Source organism: Varroa destructor, unplaced genomic scaffold (assembly GCF_002443255.2).
Source record: "Varroa destructor unplaced genomic scaffold, Vdes_3.0 BEIS01000001.1, whole genome shotgun sequence".
Classification (NCBI taxonomy): domain Eukaryota; kingdom Metazoa; phylum Arthropoda; class Arachnida; order Mesostigmata; family Varroidae; genus Varroa; species Varroa destructor.
In genome coordinates, this window is record NW_019211454.1 from 59,256,244 (window position 1) to 59,269,362 (window position 13,119).

Consider the following 13,119-nt stretch of genomic DNA (forward strand, 5'->3'; position numbering starts at 1 on the left):
TGTAAAAACAGCTTAAAGATACTGAGGTAAAGATTATGTGATTACAGTGTTTACTAGATTACTAGCGGAAATTTAACGCACTGCCTGAAAACTATGCAAGCACGTTACAGTCTAAATGCGACTCGTGACGCGACCACTGTTCCATCTACTGCTCCGATTCTCGAGATTTCAATGGGCCCGCCAGAGCTGACGTCAGCAGAATCCAAGATGGCGGCACCCTCTCGTTAACGTCAGCTGTTTTTTACGGGCAAAGATAGCTTCATCTGGACATGTATCTGTATGTTTAAGTTTCATCGACGTCTGTGTGAGTGTGCGTTTTTGCAAGATTTGAAAGGGAGGTAGCTGGTGTCACCGAGCAGGCGAAGGTTGCCTCCAACGAAGAGAAATTTGCAGGGGTTAAGTGTGGGGCAGTGGCGTTTATGGCCAGTCAGCTAGCAAGTAGAACCGATTGAAACGTAAGTGAGGACAACGTAGTATTTGTCAAACCATAGAAATAAAACTCTGATTCCGAGTGTTAACTGAGTTAGAATAATGTGTTTTCTGCGTTATATTCGTATAGAAAATTATAGCGTATGCTTTTCTTCTTCAAGAACTCCATAAAGGAAGGCGTTCTTCATATTGATAATTGAACAACTGTGTAAGACATACTCATTTATATTCAAATATCCGTCATAATATCATCGATATGAACTGTAATCTAAAGGTAGCTAACTATGAAATTAAATTGCGACACTTATATTGAGGAAAACGGAACAACGTGAAAATAGCATTGTTGTCCAATAGTCGAATCGAGTTTGATATTCATATCATCCTATGTATCAATTTATCATGCTGATATAAGTTGCAAATAAGGTGTACCTTAAACGTTTATCTTTAGATCAGCCTGTTCATTGTTGCGTACGTCTTTCTTCTGCAATCGTCATTGATTGTGTTATTTCGAATCTTAATAAACAGATCCGTGTTCGATACAAAAACCCAACATGTTTGTTAACAAACACGAAACGTACATTGATAGGAGTGCGTTCAAATTCTTAGACGGTCTATTGACTTGGCGGTTATTTTTTCAGGCTCATGCCATGGTGATATCGCACCCACTGGTATATTGGCAATAGGCGATTCTAGTCGATTTTTAATTTAAGTTATGATGATCTACTGTTAAAACAACGTGAGACCTATTCAAGCATCCGCTCTAGTTGACGTCATACAGGTTTCGCGCAGACCGGAAACTGGCTTGTGCACGTGAGCAGATAGCGGCATTTTGCGGAGTTGCGGAGTAGTACGTTTAGTGGTGCTACATCCCAGCGGGCATGCGGCAGATACGTAATTGAAAAAATTAAAATCAAATGCGAGTTGTTTTGTTTGCGGCTCATATCGTTTGGTTTCAATAGAAGGAGCCAACGAGCGGTCGAAAAGAATGACCGTGGAGTGAACGCGTGTGTACTTCGTACTTCAAATTATATACATCATATATAATAGATGTCCATCTAATTCCAACAACAATAGCATGACATTGATTTGTCTTGGTCACCTACATATAAAGAAATATTATAAAGACATGGCTCTTTTTATTCCTAATTTATGATCGTTTAGAATATGATAAATTCACTGTAGTATACACATTGCTCGACTATACTTGATTATGTGACTGAGTTAAAGTTTAAACGCTGCTATGAAGTAGACTCAATGTAAGTTAAAATTTTCTAATATGTAAAGACAGCACTGTAACGACACATTATTTCAGTTAATTAAAATCAGCAAAGGACAAACTTCACCTTTGCGACAAAGCCCTTATTAAAGATAATGAAGTTTGAGATATTTCTGCGTCAAGATACTTTAACTTTAATTACGCGCAGTTCAACGCAAGGTTTAAACTGTAGCTCAAGTGTGTGATAGATATAGCAGAATAATATACTTTTGTAAATTTACTGGCTTTACTCGTCATTATTATTTTATGTACCTCGAAGTATTGGGATTGTCACACAGGTAGTATCAGGACTTTACGAACGACTGAATAAAAAGCGGAAGAGGCCGAGATCGTTTGTTAGTTACTGCTGAATAGTCCTTCGAATGACGCAAACAAAATAGCCCCTTCCATTTGTTTAGTGCGACACGGTATATTGGCGAAAAAAGTATTGACCGTTTCTCTAGCTAGACGGCTCAAGACGACCGGTGATATGAGTCGCATCGGGTTGGCGTTAGTATCATTTGAAAGCCGAGATTTGGCGGTAGTAGATATGTTACAATTGTTGAAATACGAATAGAGCGTTTCGAAGATGAGCGAGATTTCCGTATAATCAAATTATATTTGATTATAATAGAGAAACAAGTGCTGGCCATGTTCGTAACGAAGTGTCTGCTGGCCAAGATGTAGTTCTGTCGTTTTTTCTCTGAGAGTTTCTATGTCAAAGATGCTTCTTATAGTGGTTGACCAATCACGGAAAGAGTTAATAGAATTATTGCGGAAGTTGAGCAAAACCGACTCGTAAGTAACCATTCTATTATCAAAAAACTAAACATCCATTACGAACAATTGCTTTTAAAATATCTAAATAAAGCTAGCTACAAAAAAAGCTCGACGTTTATAAAAGGTGCAAAATAATTTACACTCTTATATTTGCGTAAGTCTTAAAATTTGGAATCGAGCGATTTTCAAAATAGTTGCTAACGGGTGATGAAAATGAATTACTTACGACAATAATGTACAAATAAAAAGGAAAGAGGTAAATATGTTCGACAATCTTTGACGTGAGCTGCGCCAAAGAAAGTGCTGCTGTATCCTTGGTAAGAATAGAAGAGAACTGTGCGTTGTGAGTCGCTGCCGCCTGACAAAAGCTTCATTTGAATCTCTACTGTCAACAGCTAAAAAGGTTGCAACTGGTCATTTTAAAAAAATCGACCGAAATAATAAACAAAAAATCATGACAAGGCCAGATCACGTATATTTTTAGCTATCCGGAAAAAAAACTGATAGAAATTCAGTACGAAATAATACATCCGCCGTATAGCCCAGATTTTTCATTACCAAATCATCATTGATTTCTATATCTGCCGAACTCCCTTGGTGGTCTTAATTTAGTTTCAAGACAGGTATGGATGCATAAGTATTTCCAGAGAGGTCTGGAGTAACTGTGTAGTGTTACCAGAAAAATGGTGGAAGATTACTGATCAAAATGTTATTTGCTTCAATTCTGACCTTAAACGGTTAATATTTTTTCTACAACCGATTACATTGTCTTTTTTAATGCTCAGGAGTATATCAATACGCACAAAGCAGATCGGTGCTAATGGTTGCTATAGGTTAGGACGTTAATTAAATGATTTTTAAATATAGTTAGTTACATAGCAGTTTACTTTGTAGGGCAAGTCTGGCTTACTACAGACGTCTTTTAGTCAAACGGTCGAACAGCTTTTTCAATAGGGTTAATACAGTATTCAGGATTAGTCATGATGTTTAACTACGATGTAATTCTTATGATTTTGACTAGCAATTTTGTCTAGTCGGCCTTTTTAAGTGAGGACATCAAAAAAGTCACTATTCTAATACGGTTCTGTCTACAGATGTTGAGTTTTTAATATTAAAATGCCAGACTCTCTTCTAATTTGGCTCTTTTTCAATTTCTTAGAACGTTGATCTTCTTCAGTGCAGTAAGTGTTTAGAGGTGAAAGTTGACTTGAAGTTCGTAAGTGCATTATTTATTTAATTTAGTTTGTTATCTCACATAATGTTATTAATCTTTATTCTTTGTCATTATGATTAAATTTTATACTTTGTTGTCGCTATTGGAATGTCTGTACAACCCTCAGGGTCACTGCAGTTGTACTATGTTTAAGTGATTTTATATTGCGTAGCTATTGAAAGGCGCCGCACGCTAGCAGTTATAAGAGGCCTATATGTGTTTATACGACTTCATTTGACAATTGTATTTATGTTTTTCCTGAGAGATGTATGGAAGTTTAACCAAAAGTGAGGCCAATTCGTTATAGACTTAGCAATTGCGTTCATAAGTAAAAATACCACCAATAGCGTATAGCCGTAAGCAGAAATAGATACTTTTAACTTCCTTTATTCCGCGAGGGCGATCAAGTAACAGCCTGTGACAATTTAAATTGTGTCATAACATATTTATTATTAATGTATTAAATATGTATTTAGACTGACAAGTTGCATTTTGAACTGAGTATTCCGTCATAAATTTGATTTTGACTTTTTGGATTTCTTATAAAATGATAGATTAGCACTTAAATCTGCCATATTTTGTTCCGGTCGGTTGAAGCGTGTGTTTTCGAGTAAACTAGGACAGTCGTCCAGCGACTCGTCAGGTCTGAATCCTAGCTACACGACCACATAACCTTCGACGACATGTGAAGTTACAGCAAATAAAACAACTTATCGTACTCAAGAGAGAACGAAGTATTTATCCGTGCATTTAATACGGCGATGCTATTAGTGCCGGTATCCTGCTTTATTACGGGTGTTCATTTTTAACCGTCTTGCCGCAGACCGGACCGAAAAGTAACTTTAATCGCCTAGTGCGTCCAGTGTGATGCACAAGTATTGTCAATTCAACCGAAGTGCGGTGGCCGCGCCAGTCAGGTCGGTCTTAGCCTTAAGGTGCTGTCTTCAAATTCGGCCATTTTTTTTGTGAACACCGAACTTGCCTCTAACGCTGGGCTGCAAGGTTGACGCTCTGCAGCATTCCCTGATCTGTGGCGATGAACAGACGGACGCATGGACAAAGGATGTATAAACCGCTGGTAAGAGAATAAAAGCCTAGCTCGGAGTGCCTGTGTGAGCTATACAGGAAGTCATCAGCCTGAAGGCGCCCCGTAGCGGCCAGAATGCTTTGCCATAATTGAGCAGAGTTCGTACATCTTGCAGCGGCCGTGAGATTTAGCGCCGGCTTGAATCTACGTGCGCTGCAGCTGTTGGCAGAAGGATTGCTGGACTCATCATACAGCGACTGCACTGCATAGATCTCGACGCGTCGCGTGAGCCACGGGGTAAAGCTGGATCTGAAGGACTAGCGTACATTGTGAGGCCCCCTATTGGGTGTCGGCAACAATGACGATGTTCCTTGACCAAACTTGGTTCGGTTTATATCTCGGTTACGGTTGAACGGGAAGAACGCGCATCGAGTTTTACCGACAAGCGGCTCTGAATAAGTCACAGCTTGCTGTAATGAAAATGTAATTCTGGCTCCAGTGTGTGTGTACACACAGTGGGGCAGTTACGGCGACGAAATGACTAGCAGCACCAGCAACCGTGGTTCTTACAAAATGTGCAGCATTTTACGGCATTATAGAAGCATCAAGAAGGGGGATAAGAAGAAAAGGGTACAGGACGAAAACAGCGCTAGTCGCAATCGTAGGAAAGAAAGGCGAGCGGAACGCAATTTCAAATAGTACTGATAGAAGCAGTCGCAGTTCTGCAAAGGGACGATGTGATGGCTGCTGATTTGACAGGTCGGCGTTGAAGACGACGATTTGAATGATGAAGATGGCATGCCGACGTCTGGTTTGCACCACCGGAGAGTTGCGCGCTTTGTTGAGTAGGAAAAACTACGCAAAGGAAAGGAACTTTGTTTCGCATTAACCAACCGGACAGCAATGGATCAGGTTATTGCGGTGTTTTCTATAGGACGATCAGTCAGCCGGTTTTCGCCGGCTGGGATCTACTGTTGGTTGATTGAGGGCGCTGGTGTTCTAGCGGAATGTAACGCGTGTAATGCAAATGTAACGTGAGAAATGTCATGTAGGTCAGATTGACATGAAGAATGATGAAAAAATTCTACAGTAAAATAGGCGGAGGAAAGAAACTATGGAAGGTTAAAGTGTAGGATGTAGGTAGACGTAATAATTAGGTACTTGAACTAGATATGTCTGTTCCTTGACGTCCGACATCTAAACATCATATAGCATGAAGCTGGCGCATTAATTGGTTGCTAACTTTCGCTTAATAATAATAATGTATAAAGGGCATTGTTATTGGAACTACGTTGTCCAGTTTGAGTTAAACAGATTTAAAGGCCGAAGAAGAGCATGTAATAGAGTTTGTGAAGCAGACACGACCGGGTCAGGCCGCTACGCGAGCTGCTATTCTATAGTTTTGGTTTATTGTCCGATTATTATTATTATCTGTTTTCAGCTCAGTCAATTGCAGGTCGATGACACAAACGGAGTGCAATTATCATTATTACACTTCGCTCCTAACCAACGCCTCGATTTACGGCAAAAAAATAGGGCGAGTTACATTGCCAAAAGCATTCATTTTGGCATCATATCTCATGTAGTATACAGTTTTAAGCAAGCGTCGGCTTAGGCTTACTTGACTGATTTAGCAACGTAGTCAAATAGCCATTATTATGTCGCACATGGTTATAAGGAGTGACGTGTTAGTATGCACGTTATGAACGTATACCTAGCCGACGAATCCGAGTCTGTTCATTTGTTATATAGTGGAGGCGTCCGCATGTTGCACGGATCGTCGCGACGTGTCCCTTTTATCACATCGCTATTGAAAGATAGGAACTCATGGTCTCCCTGTTCTGATTAGCGTATGTTAATTACCATAGTCATTAAGCTGGCTGAAAGTATACTTACTGTGAAGCTGGCTATTTTTTCGACAGAATGTATAAATATATATAGACTGTATCAATATATATGTGTGCATATTATGTGTGTTACTGAATCGACGTGAATTTGTTGTCAGTATATCTCGAGTTGTTATTGTATGCCTGTGTCACGAAATGTTACCAACAGAGCGAACGATATGTTCGTAAAGCGTACATGAGCAAACCAATGTCTTTGTCCTGGATAATAGCGTTCATCGTAGTCAGTCGACGGTAGAGATCCATGCACGCTGAAAGGCTGTTCAGTGTAGGGCATTAAAAAAGAGAGAAAGAAAGAGTACTGAAGTGGGCAAGTTTAGTATTGAAGCCGTCACTCAAAGCATTTTGCGCGCTGATCGGGTCACGTCTCTTACAACAATTGACCCTTGATGGGCTTCGGGCTACCTGCCATGGAGAGGCCATATGGCGCCGCGGGTCACGACGTGTCAGCAATATCACGACTGGAGTAAGTCCACGCTAACCGAATTGGGATCCGCGAGACAAGGGGAGGGCAAGGTGTTTAGGGGGCACCGACACGCCTCCTCACTAGGAGAACATTAACCGCTTTCATCAATGATTTCCGTTATTTTATTAGATGATGGGTAGTGGCGCGACAAGGTGACATTATTTGTAGGCATCACCTTTTGGGTTACGCTTGATATACAGGGTGCGGCAGAGGCGGCAGTGACTGAGCAATGAGTATAGATGAAGGAGATCAGTTGGGCACCCCCATTTGTCCACCTGTGTCAAGGCTCTAAGGCAATCATCCTGGCCGTGTCCTTTACTGCAGTAGAAATACAAGAAGAGCATCTAAAATTGAACATTGGTTGATTTCGTACTATGCAAAATACAACAGTGGCTATGGGCTATGCAACTGAACTGATCAATGCCCAGTGTCACCCAAAATGACACTATAATATTAAATGGATGCTGCTATTATTTGACGAATACAAACTATGCACAGGGATGAAGAGATGAAGATGCGGAGGTCAAAGGTAATATATGTATATATGGGGAGTCTACGTGCAAAGCAGTCTAGGTAAATGCTTTGTCTACTCTTAGTTGTATGTGACTTCCTGATCCTCTTCATGGTTCGGACAATTGACAAAATATTTCGGGGGAATTCGCAATGTAAGCACATTACAAGTGCATTAACAACAGAACAAACCTGGATACATGGATAAAGCTTTCCATGCAAAAGGACTTAAAATATTTTCTTTTCAATATTTTCTGTATTCCTTTTAATACCCCCTGAACCGATGATCGGATAATGTCATGTTTTGGAAAATTTGCAACATAAGCTTTCAAAAAGTTGATAAAAAGCGTATCAAACATATGCAGAAAGTGGTATTTCATTTCAACACACGCTGGTATCACAAAAACGCAAAAGTAAAATCTACCAGACTTCTTCCAAAGATGAGATTTTGCTCATTTAGCAGACCTAACGGAAAGCAAATGAACTTCTTTAGCATTTTTGCGAGGAAACACTTTATATTTATATATGTATACACATTTTTGCTATTGCGAGAAGGATTGGTTCCATATAGTGGGTATACAAACTAGTCAATAAGCATAAGCTCTTTGACTTGCTTTTTAAATTTTCTTCATAATTTTACCCCGTTCACCGTTGTACAGTTTGTATGCCAAGTAATAATAATAACATAATGAAGATCATTCAGTTATCGACCTGCTTAAAAAAATTTGGAGGTTTGAGTAATACTATTTACGTATAACCGGACAACATTAGGGCAATGTCTATTTTTTGTGGGCCAAATTAGGGGGTTCGATCCCCCCCCCCCCCCCCCGGTTGAGCTCGATTTTGCTGAAAGCACTATCCACTACTAATTCTCAGTTCTTTTTTCAGACTTCTTTCTGATCGAACTTAAATCTTCCTGATTTGTATTACAGGTCAATTATTTACTGAAAGCAGCAAACTAACTGCACAGTGTTAAAGGTATCCTGTTAAGACTCTTTGACTTAAACGATATGATATATAGCCTATTTACGTAGAATAGGACTGTTAAGGTCTTGATTTCAACGCAACAACAGCTCCTCCCACCACTCTTCTAATAAACTAATTTTCTAGTAATGACCTGTTATATCCTGCTCATCGCTGGCGGAGCAGGTCACGTCACTCAGGCTGACTAAATCCACCTCTGTGAAGCTAATCAAGCACTGGAATAGGTCCACGTGGTACTTCGCTATGTGTCACTACCAAAGAAAATGTGAAAACAGCACTCTTTGAAGATGGAGACAGGTGTGGCGTATAGGGATTTAGGGCACTTCATATCTACTCGGTCGATAATGGGGACGGTTGAGGCTCTGGTGGAAGTCCTATTCCTTCATATCCTACTGACAGGTAAACGAAGGGTCGGCTTAGAGAAGGGTGCGGTTATCAAATTTTTGATATTCCGAAGTAGGACAGGCCTGCATTACGTATAATAAGGCTGGAATTGAAAAGAAATCGATTGCGGCTCCAGTCCTCAAACAAGAATTTCTCTCAACAGTATAATATTGTATTTTTGTGAAACCGTCGATAGTGAAGGGAAGACAAATCAAATTTCTTCGAAGATATCAAAATTTCCTTCTTCTTGTAAAAATAAAGGCAATGTGCACCTATATATTGAGGATGCAGTCCGATGTCATTTATTTATCTGGCAGAAACCTTATTGTGCGATACAAATACAGCGAAACGATACCGGAGACCTAGTAGCATTGTGTAGCCATATGTGCACGGAAATAAGTTAGACGGAAGCCAGAGAGAGACTTTTGCAACCCAAAATTGCAACTTTTAAGCTGCTATTAGTAGTACACTTACTTCTTGCCGGTCTTTTGCACAGTATTCGATAGAATTTTTTTGGTTTTTATCACCGAGCCCTAGCCAATGTTGAGTAGCATATAGTTCCACGGGCGTATGGTTAGAGACCAACCCATAGCCGACAAACTCCGGTCGCATGGCATCGCCGCAGTTGTGCGTGTTTATGCTATAATTGTCCAATTGAATGATCTCTGCCGCTGCTACCGGTGCCTGATGCCCGTGCCGTCAGTCGATTTCTCTTTTACACCGATTTCTCTTCGACGCTTCGAACCTCTTACTCTTCATGAAAATTGGGCCGTGAATCTCGATTCAAGCGAACGCGGTTCGTTTTGCGGTCAGTCAGTCCATCCGATGGTGATAGCAGTCACGAAGAACGATGCTCTCTCTATGACTAATTTTGTTAGTTTTGGTGGCATGGCCAGCATCCGTTCGTCGACGTTTGAATGACGGGCTCCATCATGATGCCGCGGTGTTCGTGCTGCCAACGCCATCATACTAGTGCTGTCCAGGAGTGGCTCATGTACTACACCACTCAGGGCAGCTGAGTAACTGTCGCTAAACGTTCATCGTCGTTCGATGCGCTACAACCGCTGCTACTATATCTGTTGCGAGAAAAAAAAGCGAAACGATAGGAATTACGAAACGGTCTATGGGCTACCGTTGGTAAGTTTTGTGTCGTGCAGTTCCAGGGGTAACCGAGAGTACAAAGGGGAAACAGCGCGCGATCATGATTACTATGTCAGCATATAGGCAGTGTCATTGCTAACGGTAGTCGGTGCTACCTCGTCTCCACCTCTCCGGCACCCTTTTTCGATTGAGCGATTCGAACGAAACACACAACGGCGTTAACGCTCTAACGCTATACTGTACCACCCGATGCCAAGCGCTTGTCATCAGCCGAGCTGTCACGTCTCTTCGACAGCGCATCAGTAGCAGCTGTAGTTGGTAAGCCAGTGATCGTAGCTGTAGGAGGCAGCGGTAGAAGCGTTGTCGGACAGGAATCCTGTCGTACACCAGCGCAGGACACATAAATGGGTGCGACGCACGGGTGTCCTGCTGTGCTATCCCTGCCTGCCTTGCTGGCTTAAAGCGGCGAAGTAAGCCATAGGGAGGTAGACAAGCGACATGGTACGTCAAACCGTCATTCGTCTCAGCGTACCAGGGCTCGAAACGTTCAGAGCTAACCGACTCGCTCCTCTTACTGGCTGACCCTCAACACGATCGGCTGCCAACTGCCCTAAGCTCAGGTGCTTCGTGGATGTACTGTGTCCCCATGAGTCGGAATAGCTTTTGAAGCTCAAAGGGAGACGGCCATGCGGAAGAGAGAGAACGTCGATAGACGCGGTGTTATGGCGCGTGTCTAACGGGCAAGCTCGACAACGACGACACTTTTATCGTTTTCGGTCATTGTATGTATAGTTTGTTTCGTATACAATAGCTGTATTGTCGCTTGACAGAATTTAAAAACATTGATGTACTGCATTCATAGACCTGTTCGTGACCGGCGGTGCTGAAACTGGTCGGAGAAGAGCGTCATCCAGCTAAGAGACTAGCTAAGGGGTGATTACTTTCTGTGCGTTGGCTATGATTCGGAGAGCATAGTGTCCGACTGTAATGCTAAAGGCTACTAGTTAAAATCCCGCCGTACAGCATGTGGACAGACAAATAGAGATAAACGCTATAAATCAGCTTGTAATTTTTCAAAAGCTGCTTGTTCAGAGCAACAATTAAGTCTATACTGACATGAAAAGTTCTAATATTTTTTTTTGTTAATTCGTTAACCACTTTATTAGCTTTAACCATTTCTCTAATACAAGTGCGTCTGAGTTCAAGCGTTGGTGTACATCGGACTGTTTATTTAGGCCTTCGAACTCCTCGACGCTGTGATCCTTCTTTGTTGACGTGATTCATGTGAACAATACAGATCCTGGAAAAAATAATAACTTAGAGACTTTTATGCTGATGTTATTGTATGGTGTACACGCATCATTCTAGCTTTTTACAGTATCCATTTTTAAAGGCCCTAGCTTTTCATGTCCATTGCTGCTAAGGGATATGCCTCACTATATAGGTGGTGGTCCTAATAGTCTTAATTTATCTATCACGGCTATTACAACACCTATCGCAGGTAATTGTTGAACGTTTAGAATCTCATATATTCTGCTTATAGATTGGACTGGATTTGTTTATGTTAAGATGCTAAGAAATATCTAAGTGTAACAGAAACAAATGTTCATTGGTTACTGTGTGAATGACGCCATTATGCACGAACGTGCGCTACTTGAAGGGTGCAAAGTTGCATTGTTCCTGAATGACGTCGGATCATGTGTAGGTACAAGGTACCATGTACTGACACTTTGGAGTAGCAAACAAGGTCAAACGACTTCCACTGAACATTAAGCAACAAGTTCGTTCAATGCACGGGCCCCTATTAGTCAGGCTATGGTGGGCGACAATACTCCTAGGTGTAAAGGTAAAACATTTGCCCCAGGCAGTAAATACGAGGTTTGCTAACCTCATTCGATGTCGATCACATTTTTAATTAATTATTATTATGATTTAGATAATTATCATCAGTAGGAATTGTGCCATTGTTTAGGCAAAAAGAATTGAATTTTCGGCCAAGGACAAAATCGACGTTCGGGTTGTCCATTCTACAAAACGGTTTCCACTATCGAAAGCTCATTGTCGGTGTTAAAATGTATTTGAATCAAGCACCAACAATTTTGATGTCTACTTCCATGAACGCGTCTTGATACGAGGATAATAAATGTTAAGTTCAAGATGTCTCGGTATGAACTTGTGAACTTATTGCGAGGCGTGAGTGAGGCATTATAAATACCTTCAAGCAATTCTATCTACGTACATTTACAATAATATCATAATTTCTGCAGCGTTTAAAGCTGTTAAATAATGTGTTCAGCCGTGTTTTCGTCTAGATACCAATTCGTTATATGCTCGTTCAGTTAGCTGGTGCAGCATTATCTCCAAACCAAGAAGAAGGTAACAAAATGGCTGAAAATATATCGAATGCTTACATATCCTATATTCTTGTTTACCTAGTTGATACTTTTGGCAAATCGACAATGTGTATTAGTGCAGTGTTGCAATCAAGCTGCTGGCTGATACCTGTCATCGATGATTGACTCCTGTTAGTCGGGATTGACTGTTAAAGCTAATTAAATTTCTCCCAGTGTTTATCCTTTTAGCCCCGTTTTTGCATCAACCGTCCCGCGTATTACTTAAAACGCTACTTATTACGCTTCGACGCGAGAAATTTCGCGTGTGATCACGATTCAGTTTCTATTTAGTTTTTAACATGGCGTATTCTGTTTCATTGTGAAGTAAAGCTTAGAAACGTTGTCCTTTATTTTGAGTCCGCTTTCTTCTACGTTGGGTACTATATATATTTTATCGTCCTTTTGATGGTGACAATGTGCATCTGTGCATGTTTCGACGTGTGCTTGAAGCCAGGCTGGAGTCCGAAAGATTCAAACACATCATTTTGCATTGGACCTTATCACAGTGGATAATAAAACCGATCTACCTAGCCCAATAGTACGAAACCTTGTATCCCAATTTACATATAATTAATAACTTACTAACGGCTTTTTGCAGTAGCTTTAAATAAATAAGAATAGACATATATTTCTTGTTACGCACATGGTGGATGGCAGTAAAAAATGTTATCTA

General features: G+C 40.8%; 1 protein-coding gene across 1 annotated transcript in view; it reads left to right on the plus strand.

Moving 5' to 3' along the window:
- Positions 1–229: 229 nt before the first annotated feature.
- The window catches only part of Sin1 (SAPK-interacting protein 1), a 33,851-nt gene continuing 20,961 nt past the window's right edge, over positions 230–13,119 (plus strand). Inside the window, exon 1 of the mRNA XM_022817361.2 lies at positions 230–455. The gene's annotated coding sequence lies outside the window, so the exon portion shown is untranslated. The remainder of the gene's footprint in view (positions 456–13,119) is intronic.